This window comes from Rhineura floridana, chromosome 1 (genome assembly GCF_030035675.1).
Source record: "Rhineura floridana isolate rRhiFlo1 chromosome 1, rRhiFlo1.hap2, whole genome shotgun sequence".
Lineage (NCBI taxonomy): Eukaryota > Metazoa > Chordata > Lepidosauria > Squamata > Rhineuridae > Rhineura > Rhineura floridana.
The window spans coordinates 248,851,235-248,872,134 of record NC_084480.1 but is presented as its reverse complement, the minus strand read 5'-3'; the positions used below and the strand labels follow the sequence as shown (position 1 = coordinate 248,872,134).

The 20,900-nt window shown below is 42.5% G+C and overlaps 1 protein-coding gene across 5 annotated transcripts in view; it reads left to right on the top strand.

Annotated features, from left to right (window-relative positions):
• Positions 1-3,635: 3,635 nt before the first annotated feature.
• The window catches only part of CHST9 (carbohydrate sulfotransferase 9), a 125,060-nt gene continuing 107,795 nt past the window's right edge, over positions 3,636-20,900 (top strand). For 2 of the 5 annotated variants that reach the window (XM_061597647.1, XM_061597601.1), the window contains exon 1: positions 15,695-16,151. The gene's annotated coding sequence lies outside the window, so the exon portion shown is untranslated. Of the gene's footprint in view, positions 3,798-15,694; positions 16,152-17,554; positions 17,576-20,900 lie in introns of those variants that run through there. The other 3 variants (XM_061597628.1, XM_061597609.1, XM_061597637.1) reach the window with 3 other exon arrangements.

Sequence of the window (20,900 nt, the reverse complement as noted above, 5' to 3'; positions counted from 1 at the left end):
GCAAGATTAAAACTAGGATCTAGTCTTAACTTAGTAAGTGCTCTCTCCATTCTAGATGTTAGACCATGTGCTAGGTTTTCAATTATTCAAAGGTCTTATGGAGCAGAGCAGTAATGGAAAAAGCTTTCTCTGAAAACATAAAATAAGTCATAAACCAATCTCTCCCAGTGTCCCTAGTGCTATTTGGAATTCATAATTCCCTTGGGAGACAGAAATAAAGAAAACTAACTGACCTTTATATTAGAGAGTGTGCATGCTAAGGACAAAGGCAATAAGAACTAAATAATCATTATCTACATTTTAACCCTGCCCTTCCTCCAAGCAGTTTGCTTCCCTCAATGACCCCATATGGTAGGTTTGGTTGAGAGATATTAGCCTGGCTCACACAACACATGCTAAGCCAAACCTTGGCTTTGCAAGATTGTGTGATTATTATTAAAAAAAAAAAAAGCTAGCATGATAAGGAGAAAATTATCTCCATTTCTATGTACAGGGAATTATCCATATGGAGGATGATATAATAACATAAACTCTCCACCTGCAGTTTGAAATGGTACAGTGTTACAATGAGAAACTGACCTTAATGTATAATATTTTATTTAAGGTGGGTTATAGTAATTCCTCAAAGGCTTGAGAGAATTCAGTTACCTCCAACTCATGTTGGCTGACACACTCTCTGGGATCTGCATTTGAGCAGAGCTTGGAAGCAATTCATTACAAATATAATGAATTACTTGTAATTTATTACTTTTTTCAGTAATGAGTGGATAACTTCGTTACATTTTGCCAGGAAGAGAACAAGTAGTAATTTCATTACTTTTGAGCTGTAACTTTAACGTTTCCAGCATTACACCTTTGGGTGTTACTTGGGGGGGAGCAGGGAAGTCTTCTACTCTGATTGGTGGATGAATGCCATGTGAGGTGTCGCTCTTTCCTCATGCTCTGTGGGTATTAGGAGGTGAGGAGGGAGGAGGTGGAGAGCGAGACGGTCATGGAGTGAAGAGAGAAAAAATTGCTTCAAAAATGGACAGTTGTAGAGAAGAAAGGAGTGGAGGGAGAAAGCCAGAGGACAAGGACGTGGATGAAGGAGGCAGCAGCAGAATGGAGATGAAGAACTGTGGAGGTGAGTGACAATGGTGTGTGTGTGCGTGCGTGTGAATACTTTTTTAAAACTTTTTTGCATGCAGGGTGCTTGGGTGCATGTGAGTCACAATGCTAGCTGGCTGGAAGAGAGTGTGTGCTTACACTGAGTGAGGCTGTGAGGGAAGCTGCTCCTGCCGCCCTTTTTTGCATCGTAGGGGGAAATGTTGGCCTGGGTGCATGCGAGCCACAATGCTTGATGACTGGAAGAAAGAGTGAGAGGGGGTTGCATTTGGTTTGCCGTGTGAAGCTATGAGTGGTGGCCTGTGTCTCCTTCCCCTTCTCCCTCGGGCAGGCAAGCCCCACAAGTGCCTTAGGTTCTGGCAGGGGAAGTTTGTTCCATATAGTTCCTTCCTTCCAAAGTTCCAAAGCAAACCCATTTCAAACCATCCATTTATTCCCCCCACTATAGTCAATTTTGTAATAGTGCATAGAGACTTGTGCAGAATTAATTAATATCATTATTACTAATAATATTTGTAAAATAATGTGTATTAAGGAAAAGAAAATTACAAAGTAGTACTAAAATAATAATAAAAAAGAAAAGGGAAAGAGAAAAAATGCTTTACATACATCATTCAGCTTTATTACTAATTATAGATAGATAGATGTAAAGGATTAATGGCATTTTGTCAAAAGTAGCTTTGCCTACATTTTACACATCCTCCTTGGTGTTCCAAGTTTGGCATGGAATGCTTCTCATACAATTAATTTGAAATGCTGCATATTATCATCATAATCATCATCTTCAAATCCTACCTTAATTCATTGTACATGGCTCTCCCCCTCTTCATTTTATTCTCACAACAACCCTATGAGGTAGTAGGTTGGGCTGAGCGACTGGCTCAGGCAGGATTTTTTGGTGAGCAAAAGTTATGCAATGAGGATCTCTTTTAATTGTGATATTGGCCTGCTTACTGCCACTCTGACTGGGGGGGATCTTCCAGGATGGGAAAGAGATGGGGGCACACTTCACATGGCATCACAGCTGAAGTTCACCGATATGGGAGCATTATCTAAATCTCTCTTATGTATTACAGACAAGCCTGTTGTTGTTGCAGCTGAGAGCAACCGGCAGTTGGTGCAGCCAGTCACAGCTCGTTGATCCTGAGGAGGTGAAACTCGAAAGTGAAGTTCACAAAGGAGGCCCTGTGGATGAGGAAGAGGACAACATGAAGCAGCACCAGTTGCCCACAGCCACATCTGCAGAACAGCAAGTACCATGGTTTGGCTTTGAGAAAGCTTGTACATTTGTGAGCCAGAGTGGGAGAAATGTTGTTGTAAGATGCAATTACTGTCTTCCAAGGATCAAAACTTTAAAATTAGCTATTTCCCCCTCATCCAATGTGAAGAAACATTTAGAGGTGAGCCTTTGTCATGCTGATCCTCAAAGAGTGTCCATTGTCTATATATGTTTAAATTGTGAAGTGCCTCTTCCATTTTTCTTGGATTCATGCTTTGTTCATCTTCCTCAGAGGGTACACCCTGAGAAGCTGACAGCAATTGAAGACTCAATAAAGGCAAGGAGACGTGGCCTTCCTGAACCAATGCATGACACCCCTCCTCCCAAAATGCTGAGGCTGCAGCAGACAACCCTTGAGAGGTGGGGATCTGGCAGGGAGGCTGTCACCCAGAACAATCTCGACAGGAAAATCATTGATTTCATTGTAGAGGAGACATTACCACTTCAGACTGTGGATAAACTATCATTCGTTAGTCTAGTTCACATTGGACTCCCAAAAGATCTCACCATCATATGTGCCACGACTCTGAGACACAGAATTGAGAAGACAGCATGCCACATGAGAGAAACTCTTGCAAACTGAATGGGTGCTGTGGCATATATAGCAACCACTGCAGATTGTTGGACTAATGACAAGAAGAGTTACTTTGGGGTAACAGCCCACTGGATCAACCCAACTACCCTGAAACGTGAGGTTGGGGCCTTGGCTTGCAAGCATCTGAAGGGGCACCATACATATGATGTCCTTGCAAAAGCACTGCATGATGTGTATGTGCAGTACAGGATTCACAACAACATTATGTGCACTACTACAGACAATGGCTCCAACTTTGTGAAAGCATTCAAAGTTTTCATGGCCAAAGAACCAGCAGAAGCTGCAGACACCAGTGCAAATGATGATGGTGATAACCAGGAGGAGGAGACTGAAGTGGAGTTTGTGCCTATCTGTGAGATCCTGGACACAGGACCTGAGGAAGAAGCTGCAAACTCAGGAGAAGATTTTGTTTTACCAGCACACCAGAGATGTGCTAGCCATACTCTCAACCAGAGCTTGGAAGTAACTCGTTAAAAATAACGAGTTACTTGTAATTCGTTCCTTTTTTAAGTAACGAGGGCGTAACGTCACTACATTTTGCTAGTAATAGAACGACTAGCAATTTCCTTACTTTTTAGCAGTAACTGTAACGTTTCTGACATTATATTTGGACGTTACTGGGGCGAGAGGAAGAGGAAGTCTTCTGCTCATGTGACTGGTGGACAGAAGACATGTGCCTCACACGGGAGGTCTCTGCAGCGTCACTCTTCCCTCGTGCTCTGTGTTAGGAGGCACGAGGGAGGAGGTCGTGGAGTGCCGGAGAGAAAAAAAATGGACCGAGAAGGCAGCAGCAGAATGGAGGCGAAGAGAGCTGTGGAGGTGAGTGAGGATGGTGTGTGTGTGTGTGCGCGCATGCCCCGTGCGTCCTGCTGCCCCCCCCACTGCTCATCCCCCACCCCTGCAGCTCCTGCCATCCCCACCATGTGTCCTGCTCCCGCCCTTGCCACCGTGCGCCCCTCTGCCACCGTCGCACCGCGCTTCCTCTTGGAGCCACCGCCACCTTTTCCCTTCTTTCTCAGGAAGGCTGAGGAGGGCACCCTGGGGCAGTGGCGTACCAAGGGGAGGGCAGGGGGAGGCGGCCCACCCCAGGTGCACTCAGTAAGGGGGTGCATTGTCTGTTCTGCAACAGACCATTGTCCCCTTGCCCCCTTGCAGAGCTTGGACAAGTTACTTTTTAAATTACAACTCCCATTAGCCCCAGCCAGCATGACCACTAGGGTACTTGGCACTCCTGGGTCTCCAAAGAGCGCAGCCTGGCTGACTCTGCCTTAGTGGCTGGGAGGGAGGGAGGGAGTGTTGAATGCGTGCATAGGGACCTGAGGGGCGGGTGGGCAATTGCGGTGGCTGCTGCTGGTAAAGTGTGGGTGGCTCGGTTCGACTCTGCCTGGGGCTGAGGCGAGCCTCCGTTCGGGAGCCTCTGCTGGTTGGTGGCTTTAGTTGCCGAGGTAGCTGCAGGGCACGCAGCCTTGGCTTTCCACCCTCCGGAGGCGGGTTGTCTGCCTAGGCGGTGGGAAGAGGGCGTGTTGGCCCCACGTGCGGGAAGCACCACAGTCCCTCGGCTGGTGGCTCTTTTGAAGAGGACTGTTGTAAGGACAGTAGAAGAAGAAGGGGTGGTGTTGCCCCCACTTCAGCAAGGGTGGTTGGGGAAAACCTCCGTTGGTTTGGGTTGCTTTGGGGCTTTGGGGGATGCTCACAGTCCCCTGTGAGTTCCGGTAAGGGTTGGGTCCCTGCGGAGGTTCAGTTGCGTCCAAAGGTCCCCCTCCCCACTCACACATGCACTCTCTGAAGGCTACCTGGGTCCCTGAGAAAATTTCCTCACAGTCCCTTTGCCAGAAGAGGCACAGGATGTGCAGGAGGAGGGTTGTCTGAAGTGGCAGTTTTTTGTTGCCAAAGGTGGTGGGGTGCCTAAAAAGGTTGCACCCGCTGGAAGAGGATGGGTATTTGGCATGTGTGGTTTTCCTCCATGTGGCCGGTGTTGCTTTAAAGGGGTGGCTCTGGGATAGGCATGGTGTCTGAAAACCTGCCAGGGTCATCTTAGTGTGCATTTGAACAGTCTGGAGGACTGTGGCGCTTCCACGCCTCCTTCAGTGGGAGGAGCTGACCAGACAGATTAGCGACATCAGTGTCTAAAATCTCCAACGTAAAAAAAAAGTTTATATATTGACCCCCTCCTCTGTCTCCAAGTTCATGTGTGTGTGTGTGTGCGAGCACACGTCTGTACCCGAGCAGTGCATTCACCTCCGGGTTTGGCTTCCAGATAGATTCGGTTTGGGGACTTTAAACACCTGTTCTTCATGCCCCCCCCAGTCTTAATTCCCTCTGTGCATTAGAGCACTGTTTCCTTTTCACTTGCTACTTTGATCTGCTGTGCTTGGGGGGTAAAGGGGGGAGGATGTGGCATTTTCTGTGTGTAGACTTAAGGATAAAATAGCTACCCCTGGAGCATAAAGAGGAATTTGGGGGCAGAGGGTACATGAGTGGTTAGGGGATTTGTGAAAACCAAAGATGTAATTTTAGATGACTTGATTTTTAAAAAAAATAGCATTCTGTGTTTGTATATTTTTTGCTTGGAAGTCTTACAACGACTTGTGTATGGAAAGAGAAGGGAGAATATTATGAATGCTAGTTTGGGTCTTCAACTTGAGGAAAAGCACCTTAAAGCAGTAGGTGAAATTCTACCAAAAGGATGTACTGTGAAGATAGACCATGGTTCACTGATGAACCACTGGCCAATTTATGGTGGCTGACCTAATGCCTGCTTGGATTCTTGCAAAGCATGCTGGGCTTGATGGGCCTTGGTCTGAGCAAGCAATGCACTTCTTTAGCAGGACTGCATACTCAGGAGCACCTTACACTGCTTAGGTATGCCTTAATCTCCCTATACTCCACAGTTACTAAGTTTAAGGCTGCAATCCAATACACACTTACTGGGAGTTAGTCCCGTTGAACCGAGTGGCGCTTACGTCTGAGTAGACATGTATTTGATTGCTCCTAAGTGTATGTAACCAAAATATATGTATAATGCTACTGCTGCCTTCATCTCTTTTCTCCCTCCACCGCTTGTTCTGTGGTTTGCTCTGTGTCAGATTTTAGATGACAATCTCCTTGGGGCAGGGACCATTGCAAGATGCCAGGCACATGCTGTGTATAGATAATAATAGATCCTGAGTGTGCACTCCTGCTTTGTACATTTATCGTATTGATAGACCATGATATTCTTGCACAAATAAACTGTGCAAGTCTGAAGTTTAGACTACTCCTGATGCATGAATTTCATAAGGCTGGCTACTATGATTTCGTAGATCTTCTTCATAGGGACTCTTGTCTCCTCTTTCTCCTCCTCCCCCTTCTAAATCCTATCACAAATATCCATACTTTCAGGGGAATAAGTAAATAAATGTGCCAGGCTGGTAATTTAGGACAGAGTTAGCAAGGGCAAGAGACATTTCCTGAGAAGTTATAACAGGCTGCTTCCTATAGTCAGTTCTTGCTTGCTCCTCCACATCATGTGGCTGAAGAAATAATTGCACATGTTTCTCACAGGACAAGTAGAAAAGTCCATTAGCAGTGTAGTTACTAACAGAAGGCTTACTGTAGCACTGAGACCAGGGCTGGGCAATCCCCCCCCCATTGGGGCCTATTTCTTTGGGGGTAATTTCTTCCTATTGGGGCTTATTTCTTTAGAGTTGGGTGTCAAGGTACCTCTTATGTACACTTACCTGTTGTTGTTGTTGTTATGTGCCTTCAAGTCGATTATGACTTAGGGCGACCTTATGAATCAGTGGCCTCCAAGAGCATCTGTCATGAACCACCCTGTTCAGATCTTGTAAGTTCAGGTCTGTGGCTTCCTTCATGGAATCAATCCATGTCTTGTTTGGCCTTCCTCTTTTTCTACTCCCTTCTGTTTTCCCAGCATTATTGTCTTTTCTAGTGAATCAGGTCTTCTCATTATGTGTCCAAAGTATGACAACCTCAGTTTCATCATTTTAGCTTCTAGTGACAGTTCTGTTTTAATTTGTTCTAACACCCAGTTATTTGTCTTTTTCGCAGTCCATGGTATGCGCAAAGCTCTCCTCCACCACATTTCAAATGAGTTGATTTTTCTCCAATCCACTTTTTTCACTGTCCAACTTTCACAGCCATACACAGAGATCGGGAATACCATGGTCTGAATGATCCTAACTTTAGTGTTCAGTGATACATCTTTGCATTTGAGGACCTTTTCTAATTCTCTCATAGCTGCTCTCCCCAGTCCTAGCCTTCTTCTGATTTCTTGACTATTGTCTCCATTTTGGTTAATGACTGTGCCAAGGTATTGATAATTCTTGACAAGTTCAATGTCCTCATTGACAACTTTAAAGTTACATAAATCTTCTGTTGTCATCATTTTAGTTCAGCTGTAGTCCTGCTTTTGTGCTTTCCTCTTTAACTTTCATTACCATCATGGTTTGTGGGTGGGTAGGAGGTGACAAGGGAGGAGGTGGTGACAGGGAGGAGTGGAGAAAACAATTATTTAAAAAAATGGAGTGGAGGGAAAAAGGAGCCGGAGGGCAAGAACATGGATAAAGGAGGAGAAGGAGGCAGCAGCAGAATGGAGATAAACAATTGTGGAGGTGAAAGATGACAACATGTGTGTGTGTGCTTGCACTTGGCACACAAAGTGGCCTCCACCACCCTCTCTGGCTACTGTGCTGCATTTACAGTATTTTAACTTTTTTGCATCTCAGGGGAAAATGTTTGCTTGGGTGAGTGTCCCTTAGCTGGTGGCAGGGCAGGGTCTGGGAGGTAGTTAAGTGAGAGAGATTATGCTTGCTGCCTGAGTGGGGGGTGGTACTTGGTTTGAAGTGCAAAGATCTGAGTAGTGGCCTCTGCCTCCCTCCCCACCTCCCTTACCAGTGGAGAGACCACCATTGCTATCATGGATAAAAATAATGATTCTACTACCTCTGTATGTGTGTGTTTATTTTTAATGTTGTTTCAGGATACTTAAATGTGCAGCAGCCAAGTCCAGCACCTTGTAGGCATTTTTTTAAAAAAAGTAACTGAAATGTAACTGTAGTGATTACTTTCGAGAACAAGTAAAGTAATCAGTTACTTTCAGAGCAATTGTAATTGTAACAGTAATTACTACTTTTTGGGGCCATGTAACTGTAACTGTAATTTATTACTTTTTAAAAGTAATCTTCCAAGCTCTGCTCTCAACCTTGTGGCAACACAAGACACAGAGGCCCTGCTTTCTGACTCCTCCAAAAGTAGTCTTCTTGGTTCTTTCAAGAAACACTTTCGTTCCTTGATGGGAAAGTGCAGCAAGTTGTGATCCAAGCAGAACCAGTCAGCACAGATTGCTGAGTACATTCATGCGCAATGTAGTGTATCTGAAGGTACTGAACAAGACCAGGTGGAATTCCACCTTTAATGGTTGAAGCAACTACATGAGCTCCTGTCAACTGTGCCACTAAAAATGAATGTCACAATGGACCAGTGCTCCTTGTCCAGGATCACAGCTGCTGAGACTGTAGTGGTGCAGAAATATACAGAGATCATGGGGCCACTAACCCAGTCCCTAGACATCCTGCAATGGGAAAATGGCATGTTCATGGGGTATTTGCTACCAACACTCTACAATCTGGACCGTAAATTAGAAAGGCTGGAAAACAAACCTGTGAAGTACACATACTGTTTTCAGTGGCTGAGAAGTGTGTGCAAAGCCCTAAGAAAGAGGTTTGCAGCTATCTGGGAGGACAAGAGGCTTCTTCTGGCAGCCTGCCTACACCCTCGCTTCAAACTAGAGTGGCTGGAATTGTGCCAGGCAATCACCCATAGCAACAAGTATTAGGGAAGCCCTTTGGGTGGATTACTCCAAGGGAAATGTTGGCTCAAGGGAGACATCAGAGGGCTTAAGGTGGTAGGCAGGGGCTGGGCCTTTTCTTCCTGGGGCTCCTCATCACAACCTTAAGTGCTGCAGGTAATCCTTAAGGGCCTGCTGTGCTGCCCCATGAGTGTGGTGACTTGGTCACCTTCCTGCCTTCCATGTCATCATCCACAGGCTTAGGCTGACAGTTGGACCCTGAACCAGGGAACATGACAACCATCAGGAAATGAAGATCAGATGGTGTTTTCCTACCATATATCTCTTTCTAAGATACACAATGGAAGCCTTGTTGAAAACTGAAATAAAGATGGGTGCACTTAATGAGGCCAGTGATCAGTCCTCAGACAAAGACCAGGAAGGAGATGATTTGGAAAATGACTTCTTTAACTATCAGCCCCAGGGCAAGAAGTCAGCAGTGGGCACTGCTGATGAGGAATTGTTGAGGTACCTGAGGTCTCCCAGCAGGGAAGTGTCATCACTCCATGGCTTTCCACGTGTGCTGCAGTGTTTTTTGCAGCACAGCACAGGCATACCTTCAAGCGCCACAGTAGAATGCCTGTTCAGTAGTGGTGGCAATGTAATGACTGTAAAAAGACATTCCTTGTCTAACATGCTCTTTGAGCATCTTGTTCTTTTGAGACATAACAGAAATGTATTGTAAAAGCAGCATTTCAAGTGTAAAATTTGATTTCAAGTGTTGGGGTATCATCATTGCTGGGGGGGGATGTAAGATTATGTTATGCCATTCTGTTAATCTTGGATAAAAAAAAAAATTCTACTACCCTCTGTGTGTCTGTGTTTATTTTTCATGTTGTTTTGAGCTACTTAGATGTGCAGTAGCCAAGGCCAGCACCTTGTAGGCATTTTTTTAAAAAAGTAACTGAAATGTAATTGTAGTGATTACTTTTGAGAAAAAGTAAAGGAATCAGTTACTCACAGAGCATTTGTAACGGTAATTACTACTTTTTGGGCCATGTGATTGTAACTGTAATTTATTACTTTTTAAAAGTAATCTTCCAAGCTCTGCATTTGAGTTTATACTGTCACTATCACAGCATTTCCTGTACTCATGATTTACCATAAATGGCTCTCTGGAACCTTGAAGAGCAATGTTACTTATCCTTTCAGAGTGGTACCCTTCTGCAGACTTTTTTAAAGGTACAGTCCTTGAATCCAAATTATTAAAACAGAACAATCTCCCTCTTTCTGTCTATAAACTTTAATAGCCTAACATTTCAAACACGCAAAAATATTGGGTGGTTTTCCTGATCTATACTTGTTAAATAACAGAATGATTGTGGTCACCTCCAGATTGTCAAATATTTTGCAGGAGGAATTCAGCTGCATTCCAGAAATGTAGGTGTGCACAATTAAAGTGGATGAAAACATTCTGCCACATCAAATCAGCTTTTTTAAAAATGGACTTTTGCAGTTAGGAAACTGATGGGGAAATGCATTGAAAAGGGTGGGATAAATGTAGAGATGTGAAGGCCTGGAAAAATAAGGGGGAAAGGTTTTTTTTCTGTTTTTCCCCAAAGCTATTTTTGGGTTTTTTCTGAAAAATTGAAAAAATGAAGAAAAATGGATTATGGAATGTTTTATTTTAGCATGATGAATAAAATGTTTCATTGAATCTTGATCCCCCTTTCTCTCAGTTCTTTCTATGGGAATGGATGCTTTATGTCTGCTTGACACTGTAGAGGACTAGCGGAGACATAAATAATTTTCTTTGTTATTAATGTTGATGTTTTTTTCTGTGTTTTTTTAATTGTTTTTTGTCTGCTCCTCATAAACTGGCAAAGCAAAAGAGTTCAGGTGTTCCTTACAGTTCAGGATCTTACAGTTCAGGTGTTCCTTACAGTTCAGGATCTTGTAGATCCATTTGTTATAAAAAAAAGTAAAAATTTTAAAAAGTAAATTCAATTTGTAATAATTCTTTGAATAAAATGTACTTTTAATATACCAAATGTGATAATTTTATGCCAAACCAATTTGTACATAATTACATTTTATGTTCCTGAAGTAACAAAGTGACTTTCAATCTGTAAAAAGTGCTAATATTGCATTTTTTGAATTTTTCTGAAAATTTCCATTTTTTTTCTGAAAAGAACAGGGGGAAAAACATTTTTTCCCCAAGGCTTCAAAATTTCCAGAAATTTTACACCTCTAAATGACAGATTAACAGGAAGACATAACCACTGCACAAGCAAATCAGGATGAATGCTCATTGTTGTATAATCTCCCCAGAAACAAATCAGAATGAATGCTCAATATACTCACTGTCTAACCTTCATATAAGCTTTGTACAGGCAAATTAGAATGAATGCTCTATAAACAGTTAGTCTGAAGGAACCCTCCCTATGCAAACTGGCCTGTGTTAGCTGCTGCTTCTTACTATTAAATTGTTGCAATAATTCCTGTAGCAATACCCAAAGCCTTCAAGCATCATCAGGTGCTTTGTAAGAAATGCTTGCCTTCTTCTGGGAACACTTACCCTTCCTTAAGAAATCTGAAAAGAAGGAATACTCATTCCCAGACAGAATCTATAACCAGAGTCCCTGTTGCAGCTGCCTGGTACTGTGCCTGGCAAAGCAAGACAGAACCACCCCACAGCTGATCTGCAATCACAGCACATTTCTCCCCTCCCCACCCTTGTGAGACTCGTATCTTTAGTGGGTTAAGACTGTCAGAGCTTGCCATGCCGTCAGCAACTAAGGGCAGAGACAGAATGCCCAAGTATATTTTCTCAGGGGCCAGTTGCCCTTCCCCCTTTGAAAAATTGACAAGAAAGACCATGCCCTTTTTGGAAAATTGGCACATTGACTGGTGTCTTTTGGCTTCTTTTAGTTCATGTGTTTAAACTCTTCGTGTTTCTGCCTGCCTGATTTGAATTAATAGCCAGATACAGCAGCTTGATATGTACATATATTTATTATGCATGACTGACACATGCCCTTTTGACACAGTTTCCTGTTCTTGAATTCTACTGTCTGTTCTTCTATTCAGGTGGGAGAGCAGAGCCCAACTCACTTTCTCACCTATGTTCTGGGGCAGATAAATCTTGTTAGAAGCACTGGTTCTCACTGTCCCTGGGATTTCAATACAGGAACCCAAAAAGTTGCTTTATACTGAGTCAAGCCATTGGTCCATTTAGCTTAGTATTGTCTACATTGACAGGCAGAGGCTCTCCAGGATTTTGGACAGGATCTCTCCCACCCCAGCCGCACCTTTAGATGCCAGGGATTTTGTAATATTACAAATGTAGACTCTCTCCTCAAACTTGTGACTCAAACTTTAATAATAAATAATAACAATCTATGTTCACTTTGATTCTCTCCATGAACATTCCCTCTTTTGTTTTTTTCCATGAAGCTCTCTCTATAAGTGGTTATTGGAAATGTGAAAAGTTGCAGCTCTCAAGTACAGCACGTTTTGCATACAGAAGATCCCAGCCCTGACATCTCCAGGTAGGGCTGGGAGAGGCCCTTATCTGAAATGCCAAATTACTGCTGCCAATCAGTATAGCTAGAAAGACCAATGGTCTGACTCAGTATAAGGCAACTACCTTTGTTGCTGTTAGGACAGATCACTGCTGCTTCTTACTAAGCACAGGAAGCCGAGATAAGATTACTCTTAGCATCTTGAGCGGTTGCAGACTCATGAAACTCAAGAGGAACAAGGGAACAGTTAAAGTTGAGCTGTTTTTCACAAATAGGAGATGGGAAACATTTTTGAGGGCTGCTTGTTAGGCATGGTGAAATATATGCACAGGTGATATTGCAGATATATTATTTCATGAGGCTGGGCTGCAATCCTGAGTACCACACTTTTTGGGGATTAAGCCCCTTTGAACACAGTGAGATTTACTTCTGTGCAAGCATGCATAGGATTGTGCTATAAGTATTGCAGTCCTAGAAGGAGTAAGTCCATACAAGATCAAACGGGTAAGATGAAACCCTCACCAGCAGTCATTTGATGATCTATCATTTTGCCAGGTAATTGATACGGAAAGAGAAAAATGATCCCTGGCCGAAAGAAACACTTGAAAACAATAGAAAGGTCAGGGGAGAAACTATACAACAAAATACTTTACTAACATATAACGGAACATTTAACAACAAACATAGTAAAGTGTCCTTTTCAAAAAGTATCACATAAGAACATGTAGCCATGTATTTAAAAAGAAACCTACTCAAACTATTTACATTCACCAAATTATTTTGGCAAAATGATGCTTACCCAAATATTTGAAATTGTAACTAGACCTACATGTGTCTAGATTTAGCACATCTGGTGAGTAAAAATACCTACATAAGAATTTGTTTTTCTTAAGATATAAACAATGGTAAGTTACAAACTGCACTTGAATGAAGTGTTACATGGATAAAAACCAAATTTAAATAGTTCTGCACTCCTCAGCATGGACGAAGCTTTGCCAGGAATATTTGGGGCAACTTACTTTGATATCTGTAAATTGTAGAGGTGTCAAAGGGGAAAAGCAAGATTATAAAATTCCTTGCTTTTTCTTGAATTCCTACCCTGTGGAATTCCCTCCCCTTAAATATTAGGCAGATGCCATCTCTGCTATCTTTTCAGCGGTCTTTTGAAGACGTTCCTCTTTCAACAAGCCTTTTAAGTTGAGACCTATTCCAGTCTGTGTTAGAATTGCTTTTAATATGTTTTCTTTAATAATGTTTTTAACCCTTTTTTAAAAAAAAGATTTTTAATGCTTTAAAAAAATCTTTTTAATGTTTTTGTTTTAATGAATTTAAGGTCTGTTTTTATGATGTTTTAAAGTGTTTTTTAGCGTTTCTGTCTGCCGCTCTGGGCTCCTGCTGGGAGGAAGGGCGGGATATAAATAAATAAATAAATAAATAAAATGGCTTGAAAATCTTTTGCCATATTTCTCTCTGCCTAGAGAGAGACTGAGGGATAACAAGACAACAGCTTCTAGATGATGCAGTAACAAGAGGAGGGGGAGATGAGAGAAGGATAAAGACAAACATGTAATTAAAACTGCAGATGTAATTCAGTTTGGGGGCAACAGGAAAAACTTCCTAACTGCAAATTACACAAAGCCTTCCACCACTGTGCAGTAAAACTTCTTAAGCCCCATTGGACTCAATGGTCAACTAGACATGCAAAGCAGGGATGGCTTGCCCCCAGCTTGTGGCCTGATCTGGCTCTCCAAGACCCCACCAATTTTGGCAATGGCAACATATTTTTTTAAAATCCAAGTGGACACAGCACTGTTGTGGGCGCAGAGGTTTAAACCTCTCTGTCCAGCCCAGTGGCCTGATGGGGATGCAAATTGCCCCATCCCTAGACATCATGATCCTGGTCCTCAGCCAGGATGGATGAATGGGGAAGGGCCATAGCTCAGAGGTATAGCATCTGCCTTACATGCAGAAAGTCCCAAATTCAATCCCTGTGATCTCCACGGAAAGACACCTGTCTAAAAATCCTGGAGAGCCACTGCCAGTCAGTGTAGACAGTACTGAACTAGATGGACCAATGGTCTGACTCAGTATAAGGCAGCTTCCTATGTTCCTATGTAACAGCTGAGGAGCTGTGTGCCTTGTACCAGTGGGGAGTTAGCAGGTGACTTTTGGAGATATGCATCACTGGCATGCGGCCCCTGGAGTGTTGGCCAAGGATGAATGTGGCCCTTGGGCTAACCGTCCCCCCAATATTGTGTAGAACTGCAGTTTTACTGTAATTGCATACATGTCTACTCAGAAGGTAGTTCTGAACAGGGTGGTTTGCAACACATGTTATTGGAGGTCGCTGATTCATAGGGTCTCCATAAGTCATAATCGACTTGAAGGCATATAACAACAACAAAGCACCATGCAAACCTTGTGAACTCTAACTTAAACAGAACATGACTTTAAAAAAAAAAGTTTATGAATAATTTTAAATAAGCAATAGCTTTATGTGTTGAATGACTTCCCTTTAAGTTAAAAAGCAAATATGTACACCTGTGGAATTTCTGTCTGCCACATCACTCCTAAAGGCACAGGCCCCCATTGGCAATTGGCTCTTTCTCATAGCTAGTTCTGCTAGCATTGCTCCCACCCCCTTCACGTTTGTTGTTGTTATATGCCTTCAAGTCGATTAAGACTTATGGTGATCCTATGAATCAGTGCTCTCCAATAGCATCTGTCATGAACCACCCTGTTCAGATCTTGTAAGTTCAGGTCTGTGGCTTCCTTTATGGAATCAATCCATCTCTTGTTTGGCCTTCCTCTTTTTCTACTCCCTTCTGTTTTTCCCAGCATTATGGTCTTTTCTAGTGAATCCTGTCTTCTCATGATGTGTCCAAAGTATGATAACCTCAGTTTCTCATTTTAGCTTCTAGTGACAGTTCTGGTTTAATTTGTTCTAACACCCAATTATTATTATTTTTTGCAGTCCATGGTATGTGCAAAACTCTCCTCCTACACCACATTCCAAATGAGTTGATTTTTCTCTTATCCGCTTTTTTCACTGTCCAACTTTCACATCCATACATAGATATCGGGAATACCATGGTATGAATGATCCTGACGTTGGTGTTGAGTGATACATCTTTGCATTTGAGGACCTTTTCTAGTTCTCTCATTAGCTGTCCTAGCCTTCTTCTGATTTCTTGACTATTGCTTTCATCTTGGTTAATGACTGTGCCAAGGTACTGATAATCCTTGCCAGGTTCAATGTCCTCATTGTTAACTTCAAAGTTACATCAGTCTTCTGTTGTCATTACTTTAGTCTTCTTAACGTTCAGCTGTAGTCCTGCTTTTGTGCTTTCCTCTTTAACTTTTATCAGCATTCGTTTCAAATCATTGCTGGCCTTCAAGGTTAGCGAGCGGCAAAGTTCACTGGTTTCGAAGGAGCTTATTCCCAGGTCTGTGTGTCGTACAGGATTGCAACCGTAGTTCAAACTTCGACTGAAAGGGGGTTAAGAGAGCGAGAAAGAGGTGGCGCGTAAAGAAGTCCGCCTCACTCCCTGGCCTTGGGTGTGGCGCGAGAAAGAGAGGCGCTCCGGCTTGGTCTATCTTTTCCTTCTATTCTGCTCTGCGGAAGCTGACCGGAGAGGTTCTCAACGAGAGCGAACAGCGCGTATCTGAGGGAATCTTCACCCACTTTTTTTTCTTTTTCTTTTTTTGCGGCGCGCCTCTCAGAGCAGCAGCAGCAGCCGCGGTCGCCTCGTCCTCGGGTAGGTTAGGAAGTTTGTAGGGCGGCGCCCGAAGGAGGCAAGAGCTGGGGAATCCCGTCGAGTCTTATGCCATTTCACAGCGAGACTCGGGCGCGTCACCAAGGTAAGTTGCCCTCTCAGGGGAGGACAGCCGGTCTCGCCGTCTCTCTCCCCGCGTGGGGTGAACATGCAGTACCTTCTGGGAGTGAGGCGATGGCTGATGCTCGTAAAAGCCCCTCTGTTTGCCTGCCTGCCTGCTGCTGCTGTCCGGTAAACTCGGTAGTTGCAGCTCTCTTTAAGGAGTCTGCTCTAAGTGGCTGGTCGGAGTTCGCAAAGAAGGAACGGGCAAACTCTACCCTCCTCCCCCCCCAAAAAAAAATAGGGAGGGGGAGGAGCGTTTGGAGGACTTGGTTGCCTCTGCTTACTTAACCACGTGGCTTGCCTTTTAATGGAGCCTTTCCTCACATACTCTTTCGCCACTCTCCTGTCCATTCCGACATGGTACAACCCGTTCCGTGGTACATTCGGGTTGGAATGACCCACAAGTTTTATATTTATGAAGGTGGCAACCCCCCCGCCTGTGCTTTTTAATGGACTATGGGCGGAAGTTCAACAGGTGCCATACCTCTCAAGTTTCTGTGTCTATCAAAGGCAAGGGGGAGACCATCGTGTCTTATCTTACGGTCCTAGTCCATGTTGGGCAAGAGTACGAACTGGGCAGTTCTTGCTTCATTGGCTGCAAATATACTGAGTTGCGTTGGGCAACCTAGTATTATCAGCTGAGCTTCACCTGCCCATCTGCAGTTGGCAACAATCATCATGCTAGCATCCTTTACAGAGTTTATATTACTGAGGTCGTGATCTTTTTATAAACCTTACAATAAAAATGTCTCTAGTACTCTGGATGCTTGAAATGTGTTGTGTGAATACTGTATTGTTAATGAAAATGAACACTTAAGAGTCTATGCTCAGTGTTGAGAAGTTGACCTAGATGACCTTCAGGTACTTCTAACCCTTTTAACTCTTATCCTGCAGTTCCATTAGAAGGGCTTCAGAATTTCTGTCATCAGTACAGTCCTATCAAGGTTCTTTCCTAATTAGGAATAATCTTGTTTTTTCTTAAAGTTACGAGAGAAAGCATTAATTGTTCCGCTCCCCAAGACAGGTGCAGGGTCTGTACTTCCATCTCTTAAAGATTTGTCTGTAAAAGTTTGTCCATATTTATTAAGTTGTTTCATAGGTGCATGGGCCTAAACCCCTTTTTTATTGTTTTTGTGATAATTGAAACCTGAAGTTGTGACTTTGTGGACTTAGATCTGACTCCAGAGTCTACAGACATCAGTGGAAACATATCAGGTGTCTTCAGATAATTGCAAATTATGCATTTTCCTCCCATATATTCTGAGTATGTACCTAACATCTGTTATGGTATCACAGGAAAATGGAATGACTAAGCTATTGCAGAAAATCCGCAAAAAGAAAGTTTGCTTTTTAAGGGTGTTGGCATGGAGTAAAAGACATCCTTGAAGTGAAGGACTTTTAAAAGAAGTGAGAATGTCACTTGAACTTTTTTTCTCCCAGATACTGTTGTGCAAAACTTAAATGTTCAGTCTTAAAGAAAAAAAGCAGGCATAAGTGAGAAGGGCAAAGTCTTACTGGGATGCTGTCAAGATTACTTACTTAGGCTGCAATCCAATATGTGTCTACTTAGAAGTAAGCTCCATTGGGTTCAATACACAGGTAAATGTGTATTGGATTGCAGCTTTAGATAGGAACCAAGAACACCACACTTTTTGGGGAAATCACATAATTTTGAGTGTCTCCTTTTGAAATATTTAAAGATTCACCAACTGCATTTTTAAAATAAATTTCTGAGTGGCAATTACTTAAATAGAACTGAACATTAGTTCCACAGAATAGGTTGCCGCAAGCCTTTGTTGTTGTTATAATTGTGCTTGGAAGAAAATAGACGTACAAAAAAATCCTGTTCTATCTAAAAAGTCAAAATGGCTGTCCATATATATATGCTTATGCCAATCTAATTAAAATTTGATGATTTATTTGACTAAGATCTTCTGTTAATCAAGTGGTTTTTACATGCTTATTCAATTGAAAAATTAACCTGCCAGATGTGAACAGTTACAGAACAAATGCATTTGAAGTGTTTTATGGGACAAGAGACAAATATGTAATGATGACCCATAATTGAACTTACAGCCATTTTTGTTATATAATGAGAATCAGGAACGTAGGAAGCTGGCTTGTACCAAGTCAGACCCTTGGTCCATCTAGTTCAGTGTTGTCTACACTGACTAGAAACAGCTGCACAGGGTTTCAGGCAGAAATCCTTCCCAGGCCTACCTGGAGATGCTGGGGAATGAATCTGGGACTGCATGCAAAGCAGATGCTCTACTATTGTACACACAGATATACAATGTAATTCTGCTAGTTAAAGTTTGGTGCAGACTGTTTGTCAAAACAAATGTTTCAAAAGACAAAGAATATGTTGGAAAGACTTGCAGTGACAAGTTTGTCTATAATTCCTCATAAGTAAGTCTTACTGTGTTCAATAGGGCTTACTTTTTAGTGTGCGTGTCTGCAGTTTTTGGCTTTACAGATTACTAGCATTAGCCTGTTTTGTGTCTTTAAGTTTTTTAAAAATGAATTTCAGATCAGTTATGAAACTTGCTCTGGTTTGCTTTCAGGATATAAGTTAAGTACCATCTCAATGTGTTTGCTGCACTTGGTACTGTGAACATCTATGTATCCCTGCTCTTTTTCTGTCCAATGCTCTGCCTTGGAAGTTTTATCCCTACTCTTCAGGCAGAGAGAACAACTGTAGGTGTCTTACATTCTGATGAGCTCTCTTGCTTAATGTAAATGTCATTTTGACACTGTTCTAGCTTTAAGTATATGCCTTTCTATTTACAAAACTGCAGATAGTTGGTATTCATCCAGCAAAAAGTGTTAGTAGGACAGGACTGTTTAACTTTACTAGTATTAATAGTAGGAAACAGAAGCGCTGGTGCTTAATTCTTTCCAGAAGACACATCCTGTAAAATTGGAAGCGCTACTTCCTAATTGCAAATTTTTACAGACTGGCTGTGATTCCACAGTGACTGAAATGTCTGTGCAATGAGCCACCCTCTTGTTTCTAGAGGTTAATAAAACCTCTTCAAAGACTGAGAAGGATCTTCAAGATGCATTCTAGGGCTGGGCTCTGATGAGCCCGCTCAGGTCTGTTGTTGAATAATTAACAGGGAGCTAACCATGACTTCAATAGTACAGTAGGAATCAAGGGAAGATATATTAGACATTCCTCCCACCATTCTTTAAGTAAACATTCTCCAATGAATTTACAGTGTTTTGGATAGGGTAAAAATAAATTTAGTATAATGAAAATAGTTTTTTTTTAAAGTATAACATAATAGTGGAGAAGAAAGGTGGGAGGGTTTTTTGCTCCCACCTTGTGAGATTCTAGTGCCAAGTAACATATTACTATTCAATTAAAGAACAATTACGGAAAAGGCAGACAAGTTACACTGAATTTCTGAGTTTGGTCTCCTATACAAATGACATGTTATTTAACAGACAAGTCTACAAATTGTCCGACCCAATTTTCAGTTATAGGTACAGAACAACTTTATTTCTGTAAAATGATGTAATGGTAAAATAATAAGCTTTGATACAAGTGATGCTAGCAATCCAGAGTGTAACAGGTTTGGGGAGTTCCCAGATCACAGAGATGTACAGCAGTTTAAAGTGACTAAATGCAGGGTCTAGCTTTAGTGACTAGATTAAATTCTGTCAGTAGCATAATTCTAAAGCAGAGGTTGCCAACCTGGTGCCTGCAAGTGCCATGGCACGCACAAAGACCACCTTTGATGCCCCTGTGATGCAACAACTCCCAGATTCTCAGCTTTCATTTATATATAAAAAGTAAGTTTCAAGCATTTTTAGAAGCTGAGATATGAGGCAAAACATACAGACACAATGCTTCTCAATTTTTTGAGAAATGAGCCTTCTCCACCCTTTCATTGGGTGTGGACGTGGGGCATACGTGCACATGTGTGGCCTGTGAGAGGGAGAGATGTGCAGGAGGGAAGCAGGTATAGATGTGGGGGGGGTGGTCTAAGAGAGAGGAAGAGATGCACTTGGGGAGAGAGAGAGAGAGAGAGAGAGAGAGAGAGAGAGAGAGAGAGGTGAAGTTTGTGTGTATGAAAGAGAGATTAATGTGTGTCTGTGGTCTGTGTGTGTGTGCAAGAGAGTGAGCATGGTGTGCCACCTTGTATATTTGTCCTAGTACTGGAGAATGTACCCTGTTGTTATTATAGACAGCAACTGTGTGAGTGAGTGAGAGAGAGAAATCAGTATTGTGTGATCTCCATAATAGGGACCAGCAGGATATAGCTGACTTCCCATAGTAAGCCTGAAGTTGCCCAATGGAGGTTGGGTAATGAATATACTCTTTAATTTTATGTTATGTCATGCCCCCATCACAGCCATTTTTTCACGGGTTCCCACAGCATTTTCTCAAAATTCAAATGTGCCCACTTGCCCAAAAGCCTGTTGCTCCCTATTCTAAAGGCTTCAGTACCAGGACTGTTCCATATTGTTAGTTCAGAGGCAACTCTGGCACAGTAACCTCTCCAGCATATTTTTTAAATGCCCTTATGAAAATGTTATGGAGATGAAGAAGTCCAAAATACTTTTTTGTGTGTGCTGAATAGGTCTAAGGCAGGGGTGGGAACCCATGACCTTCCAGATGTTGCTGAACTACAACTTCCATGATCCCTCACAATTGCCCATATTGGCTGGAGCTTATGGGCATTGGACTGCAACAACATCTAGAGAGCCACAGGTTCCTGAACCC